Below are 22,625 nucleotides of genomic sequence, written 5' to 3'. Positions count from 1 at the left end.
TTTTGTTTACTTTTTTCATAAGGCTACCAGAAAATTTTAAATCACCTATGTGGCTCGTATTACATTTCTACAGGACAGCACAGCTGTAGATCTTGATGAAGCTGTTGGTTGCGTGGGGCTACATATTTGCCAAAACTGATCAGAATGTACCTGCAAGATCTGTGCATTTTACTCTATGTAAAGTGTACCTCAATTATAAAACAAATTTTAGTGAGTACCTACTGTGTGCTGCCAGACAGTATTAGGCATTGGTAATACAACACTAGAGATAAACAGATCTAGTCCCTGCTTAACCTTGTCAAAGAAACTGACTTGAGTCAAATGACCACTCTAAACAATGATCTTATCCCCTTCCCAAGCTTAATATCATTGAGGTAGGAACTGCATGTGGGCATCTTTATCTTCATAGCTACCCAACCAGAAATGTATATATTAGATGTTAAGTAAGTTCTGGTACACTCAGGTGAACTACTGAATTAGCTAAAAATCATTTTCTGAAACAGAAAGGCAAACAGAGCCCACTTGGAGAATGTTTCTCTTGGAGCCAGACCAGCTAACATACTAGAACCTTTGTCTTTTTGTAAAAGTTCTAGCGATAGAAAGACCCAGAGTCTCTCCCCAGTCTTGGCCTGCTCCTTTGGGACATAATCCTGGGACAAGTCATAAAACCTGCTGGTTAAATACTCTGAACCTCTTGGGTAAACACTGTGAGAAGCAGGGTGGTCAAGATTAATCAAAGAAAGTAGATTTTCTTGTTGAAGTTGGAGTGTGTACAGAGGCACTGGTTCTCTCTCCCACCCCCAGAGATTCTGAAGGTAAAACATGTTCGGTAACATCCACATAGAACAGGTCTTCCCCACCACAGTGGGCGCACTCATGTTTGCAAACCAGGAAAGGTTTGCAAACAGGCTCTAGCTGGTTTTCTTTCCAAGCTCCTCAGGCCTTGCTACTGGAGTTGCTCCTTGGCATCAGCTCACAGCATTCTCTCTACGGTGCTGACTTCCACACGTCCTGGGACTCGAGGGAAGCCATTCAAGCAATCCCTGTTTGCCGATGAGGTTTTAAAGAAAGCCACACGTGACCTGCAGAAGTCACTTAGACATGGGAATCCGTTAGAGACCACTGAAGTGAAAATCCACCTGGTAGCAGCCGCAGAAAGAGCTTCTATATTAATTCATTTTAGAGCAGTTATTGACTTCAGCTCTGAGCTGAGTCTATGCGGGGTCCAGAGGTCCAAGAGACTATAGAAGGGTCAGGCCAGGTCCCTGACCTCAAGAATCCCACAATCTAGGGACTTACCTGATGGCCCTGTGGTTAAGAATCTGTCTTGCAATGCAGGGGACATAGTTTCGATCCCTGGTCAGGGAACTAAAATCCCACATGCTTTGGAGCAACTAAGCCCAAGCACTGCAACTACTGAGCCTGTGTGCCACAACTAGAGAGTCTGCATGCTGCAACAAAAGATCCCTCAGGCCTCAACTAAGACCTGATGTGGTCAAATAAGTAAACAATGTTTTTTTAAAAATAAAGAATCCCATAGCCTAACGGTGGGATTATAATACACATGTACATGCTCAGTCAATTCAGTCGTGTCCGACTCTTTGCAACCTATGGACAAAGCCCACCAGGCTCCTCTGTCCTTGGGATTCTCCAGGCAAGGATACAGCAGTGGGTTGCCATGCCCTCCTCCAGGGGATCTTCTTGACCCAGGGATAAAACCCATGTCTCCTGCATTGGCCGGCAGGTTCTTTACCACTAGCACCACTTGGAAAGCCCCATAAAAAGCATAGTTACCTGGGTCAGGTAACTCTGGAAATGGCTACCCACTCCAATATTCTTGCCTAGAGAATTCCATGGACAGAAGAGCCTCGTGGGCTATATAGTCCATGGGGTCACATAGAGTCAGACACAACTGAGCAACTAACCCTGCTAAGTCACCGGTAAGAAGGGCCCAAAGAGAGTATTGGGGGAGCATAGGGAAGGATGAGATTCACTCCAGCCTGGGGGAGGCTAGCAACAGTTCCTGAGCACCTCCCCCTTGCCAGGGCCGAGCTCCCAGGAGTCTGCTGATTCCTCCACATACCTCCCCTTCCTCACAGCAGCCAGAGAGATGGCTTAAAATAATGAATCAGATCTTGTCACTCTTCTAGTTTAAAACTTTCAGTGACATCCAATTATACTTAGAATAAGGCTCAAACTTGTTGACACTGTTGTATCAGTCAGTTACTACCACATAACAAACCACCCCAAAGCACCATGGGCTAAAGCAGTAATAATGTACCATCACATGTCTGTAGTCAGCTGACTCAGAAGATTTGTGTTGACTCTATTGGACCAGCAGGTCAGCCCAGATGTGTATTTCTCATGATGATGGCAGAGGGCAAAAGAGAAAATAAATCTGCTCAAGGCTTCCCAGGTGGCGCTAGTGGTAGAGAACCTGCCTGCCAATGCAGGAGACATAAGAGACACAGGTCAATCCCTGGGTCAGGGAGATCCCCTGGAGAAGGGCATGGCCACCCACTTCAGTATTCTTGCTTAGAGAATCTCACAGACAGAGGAGCCTGGTGGGTTACAGTCCATAGAGTCACACAGAGTCGGATACGACTGAAGCGACTTTGCATGCACGAACTCAGGCCTTGACAGAGACGTAGTAAACCTAGGGTCCCTAGGAGTGGGACCCAGCAATCTGCATTTTAACAAGCTCTTTAGATGATCCTGCAGCAGGCTGAAGTTTGGGAACCACTGGTCTACGCCAAAGGTTGGCCATTTTTTAATTTTCTTTTTCTGTGAAGGACAAGGTAAGTAACTATTTCAGGCTCTGAGAGCCCTATAGCTCCTGTTGTAACTACTTCTCAGCTCTGCTTTTGTGGCCTGAAAGCAGCCACAGACAACAATGGGCAAAAGCTTACAAAAACAGGCAGCTTCGGCTTTCAGGCTGTAGTCTGCCGGCCCCTGGTATGCATGTCATAGCATTACTTACGCTCACAGTTCATATCTCTGACCAAAGCAATTAACGTTTCTGAGCTCGACAAATTTCTTTTCTATAAAACTTTTATTGGGACTTCCCTGGAGGTACAGTGGATAAGAATCCACCTGCCAAGGCAAGGGACAAGGGTTCAATCACTAGTCCGGAATAATCCCACGTGCCGCAGGACAGCTAAGCCCAGGAGCTACAACTACTGAGTCCACGTGCCTAGAGCCTGTGCTCTGCAACAAGAGAAGCCACCACCATGAGAAGCCCACGAACCACAACAAAGAAAGAGAAAGCAGCTAGAGAAAGCTGGCAAGCAGCAACAAGGACCCAGCACAGCCAAAAATAAACAAAATTTTTAAATGTTATTTGTTCAACAAATTAATGAGTTATCTTCTCTGCACCGGGCATTCAATATACAAAAATGAAGTTGACCGATCACCAACCTTCCAAAAAGGGAAGGTGGCTGAGCTGAGCAAGGCAAATCCATGTGTCTTAGACCCCACGGCCAGGAACAAGCAGAGCCAGGATTCAGACCTCACTCTGGTCAACTCCAAAGCCAGGGATGTGTCTCCCAAGGGGAGCATCCCACGGTCAGTCCGGTGTTTGCACCTATTTTATTAAAGCCACCTTAGTTCCTGACCAGCGTTCTCCCCACTCCTGACACCAGCGTCTGCTCCTTCTGCCTCGGGGAAAGTCAGATGCCACATGTGCCATCTGCCAACAGAGCTGCAAAATGGATCCAAATGAAACTGCCAAGATAAGTCACAAGTTCCCAGTGCGACACTGTGCCTCTTCTCCAGATGCAACGTGGGGCTCCCCGGGAGATGGGAGGTGTTGCTATTACTTAATAACATGCAAAGTAACTTTTTAGGGAGAATGTGCTTTCTTGGATGAACATTGATTGAATCCCATCTTCCTGACCAGAGAGTTAAATCAAGCCTTTCAGACAGGTGATTGAAGCTATGCTAGAAGTCGATTGGGTTTCACTCAAACCTGCCCTTGTGAGAAGGAAGCTAAGAGCTCCCCCGCTATCTCAAGAATCATCAAATTAAGGAGAAGCTGGAGCTGACAGGAAACCAGAGAGGCTGGTTCAGCCCTGGTCTCTGGCTGCAGCCAGTTCACAATAAACTGAGGTCTCCGGGGTCCAGAAACTGGTGACGCCCACCTTTCCTGCTTAGACGGGGTTTCTCCTTCCAGCCAATATAATGCCTTTTGTTGCAGGCTAGCTTTGCAGAAATAAATTCATGCATTTTCTGCAGTAACTGGAGCATGAAAGTGGCCGTGGCTTTGGGGATGAGCCTGGGCTATGAAAGTGCCGTCTCAGGGAGGCGCCCAGCCCCCGAGGCGGCTGCCCTCCCAGGGAAAACCCAGAGCCACCCAGATGTCCTCTCCTGGCATCATTTCTGCGCCCCAGCCACTGGGGTACTCGCTCTCCAGTTCCCTCCTGGCCTGTCTGAGACCTGGTCCCAGAGAATCATCCCCTGGGAAGGCTTGGGCTCCCCAGAAAGGGCAGAACACAGAACTTTCCAAAACACTGGGGGCATTCCCAATTACCTTCTGGAGCAGCGGTTCCTGGGGGCAGCCAACAGCCAACAACATTTTCCCACGAGCCTCTTCACCAGCGCTATCGTCTGGTTTATTCCCCTAAGTCCCTGCCTGAAACTCTCTTTGCTCTCTCGTTGCCCAGCCCCTCCCCAGGGCCACTACTCCCTCTTTTCCAAAGACAGTGTCAAAACATTTTAGAGATTAAATAAAAATTGTATCCAGAGTGTGATCAGCTTAGCTCAGCAGGAAGCCTCCTGGCCCCTCCGTTTGCTCTCAGAGCTCCCAGGCCAAAACCACTTTCCCTACGAGAGCCGGGGACAAGTGGGCAAAGCCCCAAAGTGGTGGCCTGGCAGGCCAGGGACGCCTCGTCCGAAGGGAGCAGCCATCACCCTGAGAACGTCCATTGTGGAGAAGCTGGGGTGGGCAGGGAACAAGCAGGTGCCAGCCTGGAGGCAGCTGGCTCCCTACTGCTCTGCCTGGGGTGAGATATGGGTGCGACCTGGAGCCAGTGCCCATAGCTGGTAGTGACCAGCAAAAGCAGTGCCATTCCTCCTCCCAAAACTGGATTAACCCAAGGTGAGCCAGGTGTGGGGTCTGGTGGTCCCCAGCGATGCAGAGAATCGGACTAGATTGGCCGCCCCTACCCAGAAGGGGCAGGGCCCTATTCATCTTTCTAACCCCAGTCACTTCCTCTGTGCAGACGAGACAAAGACAGGAAGAGATGGAAAGAGAGAGAGTATCAGGAAGAAAATGAACTTCTTGGAAAGCGCCTTGAGCCTGAGCTCACGCTGAACCGAGGGACAAGGCAGATTCCACCAGGCCCCAAACAAAGGAACTGCCCTGGGCCCAGGGGACTGATGGCCCTGGCAGGCTGAGCCAAGGCCAGACACTGACTGACTTCCGGGTGGGGAGCAAGAGGCTAGGATGCAGGTCAGAAAACCTGGTCTCCAGGCCCCGCAGCCAGCCACCTCACAGTGTCTCTTGGGCCTCAGTCTCCTCATTGGTAAAACGAGCTGGATGGGAACATCTCCAAGACCTGCATCAGGTACTCTCTGTGATTGCCTCACCTGTAGAGAGCTGGCGTCTTGACAGCACCCCCTGCCTGGTGAAATGTGCTGGGGGTTCTCGGGGGGCAAATCCTAGTAAGGGTGACCTAGGAAGTCCCCAGGAGGAAAATGGAGATGAAGGTAGAGACAGCAGAATATACATGAGGACCTCGTGGCAACAGCAAAGCTGTGAGGCGAGGGAAGAGGAAGAGGGCCAAGAAGTCACGTCCCCTTCCCCCACCTCTGTCTGAACACCAAGTCTAACACCAGTCCTCCTCCCGTGCTGTTGTCCTGTTACATCCTAACTTGTGTCCTTTTTTGTTTACTTTAACACTTGTTACAGAGCATGTATATCTACCAGGCACTATTCTAAGTGTTTCATGAATACTAACTCATTTAATCCTCATAGCAACCCTATGAGATAAACACTACTGTTAAGCCCATTTTGCAGATGAGAAAATTGAGGCACAGAAGGTCAAGGAACTTGCCCAAAGCGCCCCACAGCTAGTAAACAGCAGAACCACGATTCAAACCTACATGCTTCCTAAGGGCAAGACTTCAGTCTGTTTTACTGACAATTAAGCACGTAGTAGGCACTCATTAAACTTGTTGAATCTCCAAGTAGGACCCTGGATGGCTGATGTGGGCTCAAACTGCCACAAAAGAGACCTACTGGGATCCAGCAGGTGTCAACACCCACTGCTGTGAGGAGTCACTCTCTGCCTGGCCCTTCTGCACCCTGGACTGGGGTCTCCCTGAGCACCGGGCTTTGAAGGGACTTCCAGAGGACCCTAGAATCAGGCTTGAACCCTCGCTGAGTCTGTTGGAACAGGAGCCTATGGCTTCCTCTGCCCCCTCCCCGTCTCTGTGGTTGGAGACAGCAATTAATTATGCCATGTAATTAGATAAAGAATATTCATTTTTCATTAATGACGGTAAACTCTTGCTCTGTGGCTGAGTTCCGTATGTTTTAATTAAGCGGGGCTCCTGAAAGCCGCGTAGCTCCTTTGCAAGGGCTCCCTCTTATAATGAACAGTCACTTAGAATTTTAAGAAGTGAAGGATTCCTTCCCCAAGTTAATTACCTCAAAATTAGCTTAATCACAGCTCATTTAAACTTATCTAAACAACAGCGCAAGGAGTTCCAGGAAACAGAGGTTCTGACTTTGCCTGTCAGAGTCAAAAAAAGAGTCATAATAACATTAAAGCCCCCTTTGGTGGGCAGCGGTGACCCCTGGCTCCATCAGCTGAGAAGTGCTCAGAGCAGTTAGCACGTTCTCAGCAACGAGGGTTGAACCAGGGGTGTGGAGACATTTGGCCTCTTTCATCGTCAACAGTCCTTCTATGGCTACCTGAGTTCCTGGGGAGTGTGGGGTGCTGTGGACCCCTCTCCTAGCTGCCCCAGAGGGGGAACAAAGCCCCAGGCCTAGAGCCCTGACTGCCTCTCCCACCCCAAACACCCTATGCCTCCCCCACTTGCTCTCAACTTGGGGGTTGTGGTCCTGTCTGGTCCCTCCCTACTGGCCATGTACAGACCAGCATCCGTACCTGCAGAGGAGGTGACCAGGAGAAGCATGAGCTCTGGCGTCCAGGAATCCCACCTGCCCCTCTCTGCACACACGTCTCATGCCCAGTACCATGCCTGGCAGCCAGATGGGCACTCACAAATGAATTCAGGAAGAATAAAACCACCACATGGCCCTAGGATACAAAGTTAGCATCAATAGAGAAAGTGCCAGATTCTGGCTTCCTATAACAATAGGACTTTCTTCCAGGAAAGTCAGCCTGAGCTGTCCCCAGAGAACACTCGGGGAGGCTTCAACTGTGCGCCAGGCACTGGGTTAAGCCCTTTATATCAAGTAGCCTGTTTAATCCTGCAGCATAAGGGCGGTCATTATCCTTATGTCACAGGTGGGAAAACTGGCACAAAGAGGTGACAGAACCTACCCAAGGTCACACTGGTAACAAACAGCGGGATTCAAACAGACGGTTGGTCTCCGGAGCCTAAGGAGAGCTGCTGCTGCTGTTGCTGCTAAGTCGCTTCAGTCGTGTCCGACTCTATGCGACCCCATAGACGGCAGCCCACCAGGCTCCTCCATCTATGGGATTCTCCAGGCAAGAACACTGGAATGGGTTGCCATTTCCTTCTCCAATGCATGAAAGTGAAAATAGAGCTAAGTTCCCCCATCTGGGGGTGTGCGAGCAGGGGCTGGAAGACCACCGCTCAACTCTGCTCTAGAGGGGCACCCTCTGTTGGAATGAAGAGGAGGGACTAGAATGAAGAGTGACTCTGACTCGTGGACCACTGTTGTGCTGTAGGTTGGAAGGGTTTGGGGCGTTGAGCATTTCCACCTGCCCTGCAGACACTGCTGAATCCCACGGGTGGTTGGGAGAAGGGCTGAAGTAAGCCCTGCAGATAAGCACCAGCCATCAGGGGGCCTGCAGGCCAGCAGAAGGCTGCCGCCCTCCCTCCTTGTACAATGCAACAGCCAGGGACCTCCTGGGTGGAGGAGGCTAGGAAATTATTTATCTGCATCCTCTGTTCCACACAATTGGCTTTCCTTTGCCAACTCCCAGTTGGGGTGGGAAGGCGCGAAAAGCCTGGAAGGGGCGTCGAGCCGTCATAAAACACATCCAAAAATAAGCGGCCCCCTCCCCCGCTGTGGAGATAAATAGCTCTGGCAGCCCCTCGCTCCAGGTCCCTTCTGCTCAATCCCAGGTCACCCTGCTCACCAAAGGACCCCGTCGCTCCTGGCAAGGCTCCAGAACCTCCCAGACACTACCTGTCCCCGCCCCACGCCCCTCCCCCCACAGGAGAGGCGGCACCGCAGCCGAGACACCGTGTTATTCCGGCTGTCACTACCCTAATTACACCCCATGGTCCTCCCGCCAGCCTCTTGCGCCCTGCGCCGCCTGAATAATGGGCTTTTTTTTTTTTAAAGACACTCTCTCCTTTTCACAGCTGCCTTTTGAAGGCGAACAATCTCATACAATGTGGCTTAATGACAGAACCACTGGGTGACTCCCAGCCCCCAGCCCTCTTCCTCTCCCTCTCTCTCTCCTTTACTTAATAATCATCATAATTGTCATAATCACCCTGGAGTTAGGAGAAAGCACCTGGGACATTGCAATCAATTATGAAGTCACCTAATAAAAGGTCAGGATGGTCTGTGTGAGCAGGAGGCTGCAGGGAGGGAGGCAGACATACAATCCCCGCGAGTGAGTGTAGGCACGCATGTGCATGTGGGATACAGGCCACATACCGGCCCCTGCAGGCTGACAACCAGTCATGGGCACAATGTCCCCGTGATGCCTCAGAACAAAGAGCCGGGTCAGATCCTCAAGGAGAGACCCAAAGACCCTGCCACCTCAAGCCCTATGATGAGCAAAACCCCTCCTTTCTGGCCAAAACGCAGTGCAAGGAGCCTCAGAGCAGAGCTCAAGAGGACGGGTATTATGCACAAGAAACTGTACTCTGTAATGACCTATATGGGGAAAAAAGTCTAAAAAAGAGGGGATATATGTACACGTATAACCGATTTACTTTGCCATACACCTGAAACTAACACAAATCAACTATACACCAAAAAAAATATTTAAAAAAATTTTTAAAAAGCGCCCCCCCAAAAAAGAGTGCAGGTATTAGAGACCAGTTTCTTAAAATTGGGTCCCTTTGCAACCCAACTCCAGCTCCCTGTTTAATCTCTCCAAGCTTGCCTCACCATACTCATCTGGGAAATGGGAAGCAAACAACCCACCAGAAGGTTCTGGGGAAGATTAAATGTTCTGATCACATTATCAAAAGTAATCTCTCTCTGGGTTAATCCCTATCCTAGTATGTTAATTTATTTCCTTCACAGAATTTACAGTAACCAGAAAACACACTATGTGTGTGTATGTGTGTGTATATATATATATACACAACTGTTTAATGCATGTCCTCTCCCACTCTGGCTGTCAGATCCTTGAGGGCTGCTTTCTCCACATTCGCTGCGAGGTTTAAGAGCACCCACTCCAGAGCTCAGCTTGCTGAATTCACATCCTGGCTCTACTACCTATTTGGCAGTGTGACCTCACATAAATTATTCAACCTCTCTGCGGCTCACATCTTGACATCTGTAAAATGGAGATAATAGTACTTACCTTCGGGGTTGTTGTGAGAATTAAATAATACATTATACATAGATGGCTTAGAACGGCGCTGACTTACATTAAACACGATGATGTTTGGTTGTATCATTATCCCAGACACCTCAAACAGTGCCTGACATGGTACAAATGCTCAATAAATATTTGTGGAGTGAATGATACATGTATAACTGCTTAGCACTAAGAGTTTAGTACGTGGTCAGCATTCAGTAAGTTTCAGCTGTTATGATCACCTTCATCACCATTATTATTCCTACTGGGTACAGCTCTCGCCCTCTCCCCGCATCCTCAGGGACAGCTGTCCCCATGGCTCAGAGGAGGCATTAAGGTCAGGGCTGACTCTCCAGTAAAGTCTTGCCAGGTTGGGGCAGCCAGGACTCACGCCTGTCTTCCTGGCCTCCGAGCTTCCTCTACTCAGAAGCCAGGCACAGCAGCTGGTTCTGGAGGTGTTTAATAAACACACGAGCCCCGGCTGTGCAGTGCCCCTCCCGCAGATGCCCGCCCCACATCCCACCAAAGCCTGGAGTCAAGTCTGTTTTTGATGTGTGGAGGCCTCCTGGGCTCTGCGAGGGAGAGGCTGAGCCATCTGCCACCAGCCCCGGGCTGTCAGGAGGGAGCCGAGCCAGCGCAGAGCAATGAGCAGGAGCAGGGCCTGCACTCCTCCAAGCCACGGCTGGCTGTCTCTCCAGCCAGGGAGGGGTGGTCAGTCAGAAGGGCTCAGACCCCAGGTGTCCACCACACCACCACCCACCCACCTGTCGGGCCCAGTAGGCCCAGTGCCCACCCATCTCAGTGAAGCATGATCTGTCGGCATTATTCAGGAAATATCAGAGGCCAGCCTGACCTCAGGACCTATCAGAAAAGTTCTAAATGCATGCAGCAAGAGGTAGGACCCATAGGTCCCCTAACTGAAACTGACAGATCAGCTCAAAGTAAAGAAGGTCAAGGTGGGGTTAAATCTCTAGATGCCCTTAAAAAAATGAAGATTTGGTTACCATTCCTCTCTCCCACTATAAAATTCAAAATAAATTTTGTTTTTTTGGAAATGACACAAAATTTACAGGAATTACAGAGACATGCTGGTTAGGATCATGGGCTCTGGAGCGAGGCTGACTCTGGGTGAGTTACCCGAATGCTCTGTGACTCAGTTTCCTCATCTTTGAAGTGGGGCTGATAACACCAGGACACTTTTTGAAATGGTTGTGAGGATTAAGGGGGTAATATAAACTAAATGATAAGAACAAAATCTATTTGTGAAATAATCATGAAAGCCTATTAGAGGTTATTATTCTCATGTTTTTTGAAATGAAACTGTATGCTTTCCAGGTTTTTAGATTGCAAAATTCTGAATAGGTTCACTGAGGCTGGAGCTTTTGCCCCTTGCCTGTGACTGCCCGAACAATTGTTTAGGTTCACCCATGAAGAAATTACCGCCTGCCAGAACCACCATGGGCTTCCCTGATAGCTCAGTTGGTAAAGAATCCGCCTGCAATGCAGCAGACCCTAGTTCGATTTCTGGGTTGGAAAGATCCGCTGGAGAAGGGATAGGCTACCCACTCCAGTATTCTTGAGCTTCCCTTGTGGTTCAGCTGGTAAAGAATCCTCCTGCAATGAAGGAGACCTGGGTTCAATCCCTGGGTTGGGAAGATCCCCTGGAGAAGGGAAAGGCTACCCACTCCAGTATTCTGGCCTGGAGAATTCCATGGACTGTATAGTCTATGGGGTCGCAAAGAGCTGGACACAACTGAGTGGCTTTCACCTTCACCTAGCACCACCATGACCCTCTGATGCCCACAGCTGGAGGTGCCAGAACCAGGGCTGCAAAGACCCAGGAAACGGGTGCATCAACAAGACCCCTGGGGCCTGGGGCCAGTGCCCTGGCACTGAGACTGGGCAGGGAGTACAGGAACAAAGGCCTTCCTGGATAAGCTTCAGGGCCCAGCAGTTCCCACGATGGGGTCTGGTGGGGGTCTATTTGCCAGAACAAAGCACAGGAGCTTCATGGAGAAGAAGAGGGCTCAGAGAAGCCTGAGAGTGTGAAGCTTCAATCCCTCCTGTCTGCGAGGGAGCAGGGCTGGCCCAGCTCAGGGGAGAAGCTACAGTCCAGAGCAGAAAAAGGATGCTCTGTTCTTCCCTTTCCCTCCTGGGATACCTCCAGAGTAGCCAATGGACACAGGGGATTTTCCTGTGTCTTGAAATACGAGGGAAATCAGATTTTTATAGTCACTCTTGAATTGGTATAGTAATTAAACACTCAAAAGGGGAGATACCTGCTAAGAACCACTTCTAGGTTGTCAGCCCAACCCACTTGGTCTCTGGGAACTGCACTTCGCCATCCGCCCCTGGGCTGCTAGGGGCTCCTTGCAGACACGTGGGCAGCAACCATGATTCTCCCTCCACTCCACCAGCCACAAGTCAGTGTTAGCAGGGTGTTGGGGTGAATGTCACCCTGCCAGGGCCAATTGGAATCATTCCACATGAATTTGGGGCACGTAGTGGGGAGGAGAGAGTAGGTATGGGAAGGAGGTTAGGGGAGGAGGGAGGCTCAAGAAAGAGAGGATATAAGTATACTGAGAGATGATTCACACTGTTGTATGGCAGAAACCAACACAACATTATGATGCAATTATCCTCCAATTAAAAATAATTTTTTAAAAAAAAGATACACTAGTATCCCCAAGGATGAAAATGTACAATGCCCTTCCTATATGTAATTCAAAATTAAAAGGTAAAATTATCTGTGGTCAGTTAATAAAGAAAAATAAAACTAATGTTATTAATACTTTTCTAAAAAATTTTTCCAGTTGGAGCAGAGGGGCATTCAGCTCCTTCTGAAGTGTTGGCTTTGCTCCATGTGACCTCCAGAGTGGCAGGGGCCAACTTCTCTGCCGTGTGGACCAGAGACACAAAAGAAGCTGGTCTGCAGAGGAGGGAAAAAAGACCGAGACGGGGGTTCACAGCAAGGAACAGAGATAGAGAGAGATGCTGGTGGAGCTCCAGCCGACAGTTCTGGTCCTATCCTGAGGACCAGCTGCATCCCTCCAGGAGACACTCAGCATCCTTAGAGCAGAGTTCCCATTATGACAGAGCTACGTTGAACAGGTTTCTATTCCTTCAAACAAGATGCTAACTATTAGGTTTCCTACTTTCTCTGACACCATTAATCCTAAATTCTGTCTTTAATTCACTAATGAAGTACAAACATCAGTTTCACATGCATCCCCATTTCAGAAACAAAATGTGAAGAAGGGGAGGGGAAAGTATTTCTTATGCAATCCAGATGAATTCCTCTGCCCCAAGTGGCCCAGTCCTGCCTTGGTTCTACATTCAAAGCAACACAGTCTGGCAGCCAAAAGCAATTAAAAAAGAATTCCAATCTTTACCTGAATCTCTCAAAGCATTGTAAAAGGGATCCAGTTCAGACCCTGAAGACTCTTAAAAAGCTCTTTCCTCTTTTCTCTTCCTTTCCCCAGAGCCTCACATGCTCCAAATCTGAAGCTTCTTACCCTTGTTCTCCTGGCTCTCAGTTCTCCTGTCTCTTCTTCCCTTGCCGCTGCCTCTTTCTCAGCAATTTATTACATAAATGTTTGAGGCTTTGGGCTTTTTTTCTTCTCTCTTTTCTCCTTTACCTACATTTTGGACAACATGCCTGGAGAATCCCAGGGACAGCAGAGCCTGGTGGGCTGCTGTCTATGGGGTCGCACAGAGTCGGACACGACTGAAGCGACTTAGCAGCAGCAGCAGAGAATCGTGAAACAGACCCTGCAACCGAAACCAGTGACACTTTGGCCTCTCCTGCGGCCCAGGATCTCTCGACTTGGTCCAGTTCTGATGCTGAGGACAGGCTGGTGTTCCTCGGAGGGCAGAGCAGAGAGAAGGGAAAGTGGAGTGGGAGGGAGAAGGTGGGCAGGCAGAGGCATCGCAAGTCAGCCAGTCTTGGCCCTGCCCCTTTGAGAATCCCGGAGATGTGATCTGATGTGTGTGTGTGTATGTGTGCGCATGCTAAGTCTCTCGGTCATGTCCGACTCCTTGCAGCCCCATGGACTGTAGCCCACCAGGCTCCTCTGTCCATGAAATTCTCCAGGCAAGAACACTGGAGTGGGTTGCCACTTCCTTTTCCAGAGGATTGATCTGATGTTAGGGGCAGTTAACAAATCTTGCCTTATCCTCCAGCTGGGCATACAAATCCAGAGCCCCCTACGCCTCTCCACCCCACAACCCTAAGACTCCACCACGTCCTGATCTTCAGTTCCTAGTCTCCCAAACTTGTTCCTGTTTACATAAGGTCAAGTCCTTACACCTCTCTGGTTTTTCGTATTCCCTGCCACCAACTGGCCTTCAATTTAGAAGTGTCCTCCAGGTTCTCTCTCCAGTCACTCGAAGTCTGCCCAGGCCATCCATCACGTCCACTCCTATCCATCACATTTCTGGGGCCACAGTCTCCCACCAGCTCCTTCCTGCTAGTGCCATCCAAGCTTCCAGGCAGCACTCTGCCCCTTCCAGTGCAAGTGTTCACACAAGCACACAGTGCACAAGAACGCTCGTGCACAGCAGCGGCTAATCTTCCTTCTTCCAGAAGTACCACCTCAGGGCTTCCCTGGAGGTCCACTGGTTAAGACTCCATGCTCCCGATGCAGGGGGCCTGGGTTTGATCCCTAGTCGGGGAACTAGATTGCATGTACCATAACTATGAGTTTGCATGCTGCTACTAAAGATCCCAAAAGATCCTGAGTGCCGCAATTAACATCTGGCACAGCCAAATAAATGAATAATTTAAAAATATATATCTCACTTCCATTTCTCTCTCCCAGTAGCTTTCCATCACCTGGTGGATAGCTTGCTGTTTCCTCTCCTTGGCATCCAAAGTCCCCCACAGCTTGGCCCCTTCTTTCAGCCCAATGTCCCCCCACCTCCCTGACACAGGCCTTGTGGTCTAGCTCAGCTCACTTGTCACCTTTGGGAAGCCTGTGCTCAGCACCCCACTCCCCACCACCACTGGCTTGGAATACCACCTGCACCAGTAAATTCAGTCCTGGCCCTCAGAGTCCCTAAGCCCATGTTCCCTTCTTTGGGCACAGAAATGTGATCATGGGACTTCCATCTTTCCATGGCACGACTCACCCAGTGTAAGTTCTCCAAGGCAAGTGCTTGGTCCTTCTAGACTTCAGGAGCTCCCAAAGAAAGCAAGCAAACCACAGAACAGTAAGTCTCATATTGTCCTATTTGTGTGAAAACAAACAAGCAAACAAAAAATCCATGTAGGGGTGTATGAGTACACAGGTGAGTAGGTGTGTGTGTGTGTGAGTGTATATCAGAGAGAGAGGAGGAGAAAGAGGGGGAGTGAGTGTGTGTGTGCGTGCCCACAGGTGGGCAAAAGCAACCTGGAAGGCCATCAACAAACTTTTTTTTTTCCAATCGATCAACTGACTATATTGACAAGATACTGATCAGTTACATGCTGAAGAAAACACAGACTACAATAAAACAGAAAAAGTTTTCTACGCCCCTCTCCTTTACCCGCCCACCACTATGACATAATCAAACTTTTGACATTGGCTGACATTGATTGTTTCTGCAGGAAACAGAGATGGAGAAACTTTCATTTTGTACTTTATTTTTTCTTTAGTGTTTGAATTTTATAATCCTAAGTACATATCACTTGCAATATTTTTCCTTAAAAAAAAAACAGAACTTCCCTGGTGGTCCAGCGGTTAGGAATCCTGCCACTACAGGGCCCATACATTCCATCCCTGGTCTGGGAAGATTCCACATGCCACAGGGCAACTAAGCCCATACACCATAACTACTAAGCCCTCGAACTAAATTAGCCTGTGCTCCACAAGAAGAGAAGCCACCGCAGTGAGAAATCCATGCACCGCAACCAGAGAAAGCCCAGCACAGTCAAAAATAAGAACAAACAAACTAGTAAATACATAAAAGCAGAGTCCTTCATAGAGAGCCAGAAGGTGTGGGTTCCAGTCCTGGCCCTGCCACTAACACTGTGAGACCATCACCAAGTCCCTCTCTCAGCTGCAGTTCCTGCTCCCATAGAAGATGCAGGCTGGCTCTAGAGCTTTGCAGAGGTTCTGACCTGGCTGTGCAGAGTGAGAGGATGGCAGGCGGCTGGGCTATGGCCCCCGTCCCTGCACTGCCCAAGCTGCTCCTTGACTGTTTCACCCGTTTTACATATTGAATGTCTAGTTCTTCAGGCAGGTGCTGGAAAACCACCACAGCAATGAGGCACTCCAGGTGAGTTTCAGATGGAACTGACAAGTCAGATCTATACGAAAAGAAGGCACGCATACATCACTGGTAGGAATATAAAATGGAAAACACCTTGGCAGATACTCAGAAGGTTAAACAGGTCCCACCTGACTCAGCAATTCCACTCCTAGGTATATACCCCAAAAGGCTGAAAACAGGGACTCAAGCAAATATTTGTTCACAAATAGCAGCACTATTCACAATAGCCAAAAGATGGAAACACCCAAATGTCCATCAGCCGAGGAGTGGATAAACAAATTGTGGTAGATGCATACAATAGAATATATTCATCCACAGAAAGGCATGAAGAACTGATACAGGCTACAACATGTATGGACCTCAAAACTATTACACTTCGCCAAAAAAGCCAGTCACGAAGTCACATCTCGAATGGTTCCAATTATATGAAATATCCAGAGGAGGTAAAACCATGGAGAGAGAACACAGATGGGTGGTTATCGAGGGCTGGGAAGAGGGGCGAATGGGGTGTACTGCTAAATGGTATGAGGTTTTCTTTGGAAAACCTTTAGGTGATAGAGAAAACCCTTTTCTTTGGTGAAAGTGATTTGGAATTAGATCAAGGCGGTGGCGGCACAACCTGTGACTGTACTAAACACCGCTGAACCGCGTGCTTTAAAACAGCTGGTTCTGTGTTATGTGAATTTCACCCCAGCGGATGTTTTAAAAGGCAGACAGCCTAATGGAGGCGGGGCATCCAGATTGGAGGGTCTCTGAGCAGTGGTCAGAGGGCTGTGGAGAGGCCGCCGGAAAGAGACCACGAGCCCAGAAGGTTGTAGGGACCGGCAGGTGGAAGACATAAGGGACAACTGGCAAGCTGCTATCACCCTGTTGGTAGCTAAGGGAGGGTTACTGAGCCTGAGGACAGGGAACCACCAGCTTTGCCCAGCTTCAGCGAGGGTCAAGGAAAATGAGGGCAGAGAGAATCCCAAGACACGGCGCTGGTGACAGCCGCTGAAAGAGCAGTCGGGGTGCTCCTGACAATCCCCTTGTCCTGGCAGGCTTTGCCCTGAACACACCAGCCTAAGGCAGGACTCAGAGTCTGGTGGGGAGCACCCAACAGCTCCACCCCAGACCAGGGCGGGAGCCCCGACCACAGCCATGCCTTCCTTCCCTGGAGGCCCCAGCCCAGCACTAGGGTGCTCCAGACAAATCTACCTATGTGGCCCAGGGAATAGGGTGGGGGCCCTCTTTCCGGGGTCCTCAGGGCATACGGCAGGGCCTCATGATGGCCCATATTATGGTGCTGGAGAAGATTCTTGAGAGTCCCTTGGACAGAAAGATCAAACCAGTCAATCCTCAAGGAAATTAACCCTGAATATTCACTGGAAGGACTCTGATGCTGAAGCTGAAGCTCCGATACTTTGGCCACCTAATGTGAAGAGCCAACTCATTGGAAAAGACCCTGATGCTGGAAAAGACTGAAGGCAGGAGGAGAAGGGGATGACAGAGGATGAGATGGTTGGATGACATCACTGATTCAATGGACATGAGTCTGAGCAGACTCTGGGAGACAGTGAAGGACAGGGAAGCCTGGCGTCTCAAAGAACTGGACACGACTTAGCAATTCAGCAACAACAATACAGTCTAGAAGAGTGGGGGCCTTCAGAGAGCAAGAGATAGCTATGGGACGTAAAGGGAAAGGATTCCGGAAGGACCCTCGGAGGTGAGTTAGACCCTCCCCCCATCCCCAGTCCTTGAAAAGAGTGAGGACCCCATCAGACAGGGAGGATGGGGACAAGCTGGAGCTGCACAGACTCCAATGGGAGGAAGACAGGAGGCACAGCTGGAGGGGCTGCAGTTCCAGGGGCCTGCGGCTGGGGAGGGACATGTTCATTTTATAAACTGTACTGAAAGCCTCTGGGTGCCTGGGGCCTAGGGGACAGAGGCTCCTGCCTTCAGGGAGGTCACAGGTCTAAAGCTGAACTGAACGAAGGTCAAGGGCTTAAGGAAGGCAGAGAGTCGACCTTGCCCCTGGAAGCAATTCATCCCTACCAAGTGCCATCAGATAAACTTCTTCTCCTTGACTCCAGTGCATGCACCTTTGCTCCATTTTCCCGTCTGCTCATACTCTCTGCGTCCTCCGACTTCCTCTGTCCTACAGCCCCACTTATCCCACAAGCACATTATGGGTGCTCAGGGCAGGTTTGGGGACACAGTGCAGTGCGTGGTTGGTGTCCAACCTTTAGAATCAGCCAGACTTGCATGCAGATCCTATCCCTGCCACTTGTCCCTCGATGCGTGATCTTGAATAGCTCTGTTGTTGTTGTGGTTTGGTGGTCCAATCCTCGCAGCCCCTGCCCCATCTTTACAGGCCACCCCAGAGTGAGGGGAAACCCTCTCCTGAGAGGCTGATGAAAGACCCTACAACCCTCCTTCCCCAGTAACAGGGAAGAGCTCCATGAGGACATCTGATCACCCCACTCGATGCCAACCCTAGTACAGGGCTGCAGTCCTCAGGAGAAAAGTTCTTTTCCTAATTAGCCCAAAGCCATCACAATGAGCTATAGAGATCCCAGCTCAGGCCTGGGCCAGGACAGAGGAAGTCACCCTGCGTCCTTCGGGAGACACAGAGACACAGGCAACACATAACCAGAAGAGCTCTAGCTTCTCAAGTCAACTGGAATCTCATTATCTGGACACACTCCCACCCAACCCAGAGAAACTCCATCCAATGGCACTCCCTCAGGGCTGGACTGAGCTGCCAGACCCACAAGAGTCACGAGCAAAAGCCATCCCAAGCACGCAGAGGAGAGTCCCTAGGAACCCAAGTTCCGCAGCATCAAGCGACACGCCTTGCTTGCTTGCTGTGGTTCCCAGCATGTGGCTGCCTCCCCGCAGGACTGAGAGCCTCCAAGGACAGGGAGTGTGTGTCCTTCCTCTCCTGCCTCTTGGGCCCCACATGAGTCCAACTCAGCACATGGGCAAGGTAGACAGAGACAGTTGGATGGCATTACAGACTCAATGAACATGACTTTGAACAAACTCCAGGGGATCGGGAAGGACAGGGAAGCCTGGTGTGCTGCCGTCCATGGGGTCGCAAAGAATCAGACACGACTGAGCAACGAAACAAAAACAGAGACAGAGGTGTAGGCCTTACAGCCGAGCCGGCAGACTTCAAATACAGACTCTGCCGCTGTTTGCGGTGACCCTGGGCTTCCCTGGTGGCTCAGAGAGTAAAGAATCTGCCTGCAAAGCAGACCCAGGTTCGATCTCCTGGAGAAGAGAATGGCTACCCACTCCAGGATTCTTGCCTGGAGAATTTCATGGACAGAGGAGCCTGGTGGGCTACAGTCCACAGGGTCACAAAGAGTCGGACACGACTGAGTGACTTCACTTTCACTGCGCTTCTTATCTGCCTGAACCATGGTTTTCTCACCTATTAAATGTAGCTAATAATTGTACTCATCTCTTAAGATTGTTGCAAGGATGAAGAGATGATGTATAGCAATAGTAAGTGCTGGATATAGGTTATCTATTATTATCTTAAGGCTTCCCAGGGTGCTCAGTTGGTAAAAAAAAAATCCATGTGCCAATGCAGAAGACACAAGTTCGATCCCTGGGTCAAGAAGATCCCCTGGGGAAGGAAATGGCAACCCACTCCAGTATTCTTGCCTAAGAAATCTTACAGGCAGAGGAGCCTCTCAGGCTACAGTCCATGGGCTCACAAAGAGTTGGACATGACTAAGTGAGCGCACATGCATGCACACACACACACACACACACACACACATTATTATTCTATTATTACTATTACTCTGGTTATGACTATTATCACTGCAACCCCACACTGCCTTCTGAACTTCTGATTTCACAAAGTTCTAAGCTCTTGTATCTGGAAGGGCTTCACTTTCAAATAAGGCAACTGGTGCTCAGAGAGGTTAAGAAACTTGAGCAAGATCACACAGCTCATAAGAAATTAAAGGCAATTTTCCTACATCAACATTATGTCCACAGCGACATCCCAGAATTCTTTCTCATCTGTCTGCACATTCTGTCTTCAGATCATGCATCGTTTTATCACTTATCTTCTGCATCAGCGGGTGTGCAGGAACATGTATTTTTGTTTGGGTGTGCATAAGTGCAAATATACGCAGGTTTCTGTGTCCACTCAGGTGTGTGCACTTATACTTGTGTGGGTGGTTGTGTTTCCATGTGTGTTTGTGCTAGTGTGTAGGTAAATGTGAGCATGTGCCCTCATACATGCGTATAAGTGTGGTTGCCCGGGGGAAGTTTTGCTGTGTGCACATATACGTGTATCACCCTCTGGGCGTGACTTTCTTCCTCAATATGATGGTAAAATCAACAAAGGGAGGGTGGTGACTGTCACCTCTTGGCAGCCTCACTGTGCTTGGCATGCACAAGCCTGGCGTGCAACAAGCCTTGATAAACACAGGTGAGCTAGAAGGGGGCACGTGTCTCCCCAGGAGAGTGGAGAGGATTTTCGCCTGTTCAGCCGTCTTTTCCACTGAGCTCAGCAATCATGGGAAGGGCACTCCCCTCCAGGGCCCCATCCAGCTGGGCCAGCCCATGCTTTCCCTGAATCAGGCAGTAAGTGCAAAACAGCTGGCTACAACCCTCCCCAGGGGGCAAGATGAAGTGGGTGCCCAGGGACCTACCCCCAGCCTGAGGGTGGTTGCTTAAGCGGCAGTAAAGGAAACAAAAGATGAAATACATCAGCCATTGGCAGCCGTAAAAAGAGCAAAATCGCTCAGCAGAAAGTCATGCGCTATCCATCATCTGGCCCTTCTACACTTCAGCTGCCAAAGCAAGAGGGTTTTTTAATGCCCTTCAATTCATTTGCATTCGCACTGCCACTTTTATGATATCAGGGGTTGCCAAGAAGATCTGAGTGGTTTTTTAAAGATGTTGATAAACCATTTCCGTTAGGGAATAAAAGTTTTGGGGGGGGAAAGGGGAAAAGAAACTTTTCCGAAATAATGCATTCCGTCTGCAGAGTGATGGGTAAGTGATTCTGCAGATGTATTGGCCCCATAAAACTGAGTGAGGAGTTTGGCCCAAATGTGCTCTGTGCTGGTGAGATGAGCAGTTCATTCATTTTGCAGCTGAGTTGAGACCTGAGTTGCAGGAAGTCACTGAGAAGAGCTCCAAAGGCAGCTGGCATCCTATGTGTGATCAGGGCATGTGACCTCCCCCCAAGACACGTACACACTTCAAGTTTTCTGAGCCTTCCAGGCTCCTCCAGGAATCCCCACTGGCTTTGAAAGTGTTGCAGTAAATGATTCAGCAGAGGAGGATTTTCCTTTCTTTCCATGGCTCTGAGAACCTAAGCAAATAGTCAGGTCTGACAAATGCATTCCCTTACCAATCCCTCACATCCTTCACCCTCTTGCAACACTTACCTAAGTACTACCACATGACCCAGCTTCGCAGCCAAACTCTGGCTTCATGACCTTAGGCAAGCTCTTTCTGCAGTCTGGCTTTCAATTTCTGCATCAAGAAGTGAGCATATTGGTTTAAATGCTTGGTTTGCTAAGGGAGTCAATTCCGTCCCCATGTCATAGGCAACTGAAGCTCAGAGAAAGGAATTTGCTTGCCCAGTAAGTTAAAAGTAAGCCTTAGAGGACACCTAGTTAAAATAAGAACCAGACCAGGGCTTTCTGATCCTTGCATGATGGCTTTCTCCTTCCTCCCTTCCATTTACTGTGAGGCCAAATGTCAGGCAGTTGTCCATTAGTTCCCTGCCTTCTAGAAGGAGGAGAAAGGGAGAGAAATGGAATAATGCCAGAGCACCCTGGTCTTACTGAGAAGACTTCAGTTCAGTTCAGTCGCTCAGTCATGTCCAACTCTTTGCGACCCCATGGACTGCAGTACGCCAGGCCTCCCTGTCCATCGCCAACTCCTGGAGTTTACTCAAATTCATGTCCATGACTGCAGATCTCACCAAAAGGCCCCCAGGTTAAAAAAAAAAAAAAAAAAAAAAAGCTTTTAGTTCCTTACTCCCACTTAATCCCAAGTGAGAGGTTCCAGATTCTCGCAGTCTGAGCTCTATACTCATTACAGGTGCCTATACAAGAAGACAAGGTAGACATCTTCTGAATGTGTTGGTTGGACAGCACCAGAAAGACTCCTTTGCCCCCCCAAATAGCTGCCCTGACTCGCTAGCCCTGTTCAACATTCCCATCATTAGCCATAGCTGTGGGTCAAGGCACTGAAGGTACAGTAAAAATTCAAGTGGCATCTCATTGGAGGAACATGATAACTCACAACTCTCTGCCAGTTTCCCAAAAGGACCAGAGAGGATGCTTCAGGGACGAGGGTGTTTCTGAAATACGGAGAGGCTTAGAGCACCTGTGACGGACAACTTGGGTATCCAGTCCTGGTGGCACGGAAGAGACTGAAATAGGGGAGAGGATGCCAAGACAAGTGGAGTCAGCCGTCCAGCATAAGAAACAGCCAATAATAATGGTCATTATTTACAGAGCTCTTACTGTGTTCCACCACTGACCTGTTCAACTTCATTTGACCTTCACAACAACATGCTAGGAGGTTATTTATTTATCTATTTAATCTTTTGGCTGCACCGCTCAGCACGTGGGATCTTAGTTCCCTAACCAGGGATCAAACCTGTGCCCCCTGCATTGGCAGCATTGAATCTTAACCACTGGA

The 22,625-nt window shown here is 49.3% G+C and overlaps 1 long non-coding RNA gene across 1 annotated transcript in view; it reads right to left on the bottom strand.

The window, feature by feature from the left end:
* Positions 1-7,283, bottom strand: part of LOC102408954 — a 46,823-nt gene extending 39,540 nt beyond the window's left edge. Inside the window, exon 1 of the long non-coding RNA XR_006551991.2 lies at positions 7,113-7,283. This is a non-coding gene — a long non-coding RNA (uncharacterized LOC102408954). The remainder of the gene's footprint in view (positions 1-7,112) is intronic.
* Between the last annotated feature and the right edge of the window lie 15,342 nt (positions 7,284-22,625).

This window comes from Bubalus bubalis, chromosome 6 (assembly GCF_019923935.1).
Source record: "Bubalus bubalis isolate 160015118507 breed Murrah chromosome 6, NDDB_SH_1, whole genome shotgun sequence".
In the NCBI taxonomy this organism is placed as follows: Eukaryota; Metazoa; Chordata; class Mammalia; order Artiodactyla; family Bovidae; genus Bubalus; species Bubalus bubalis.
This window is presented reverse-complemented; position numbering and strand designations above follow the sequence as displayed.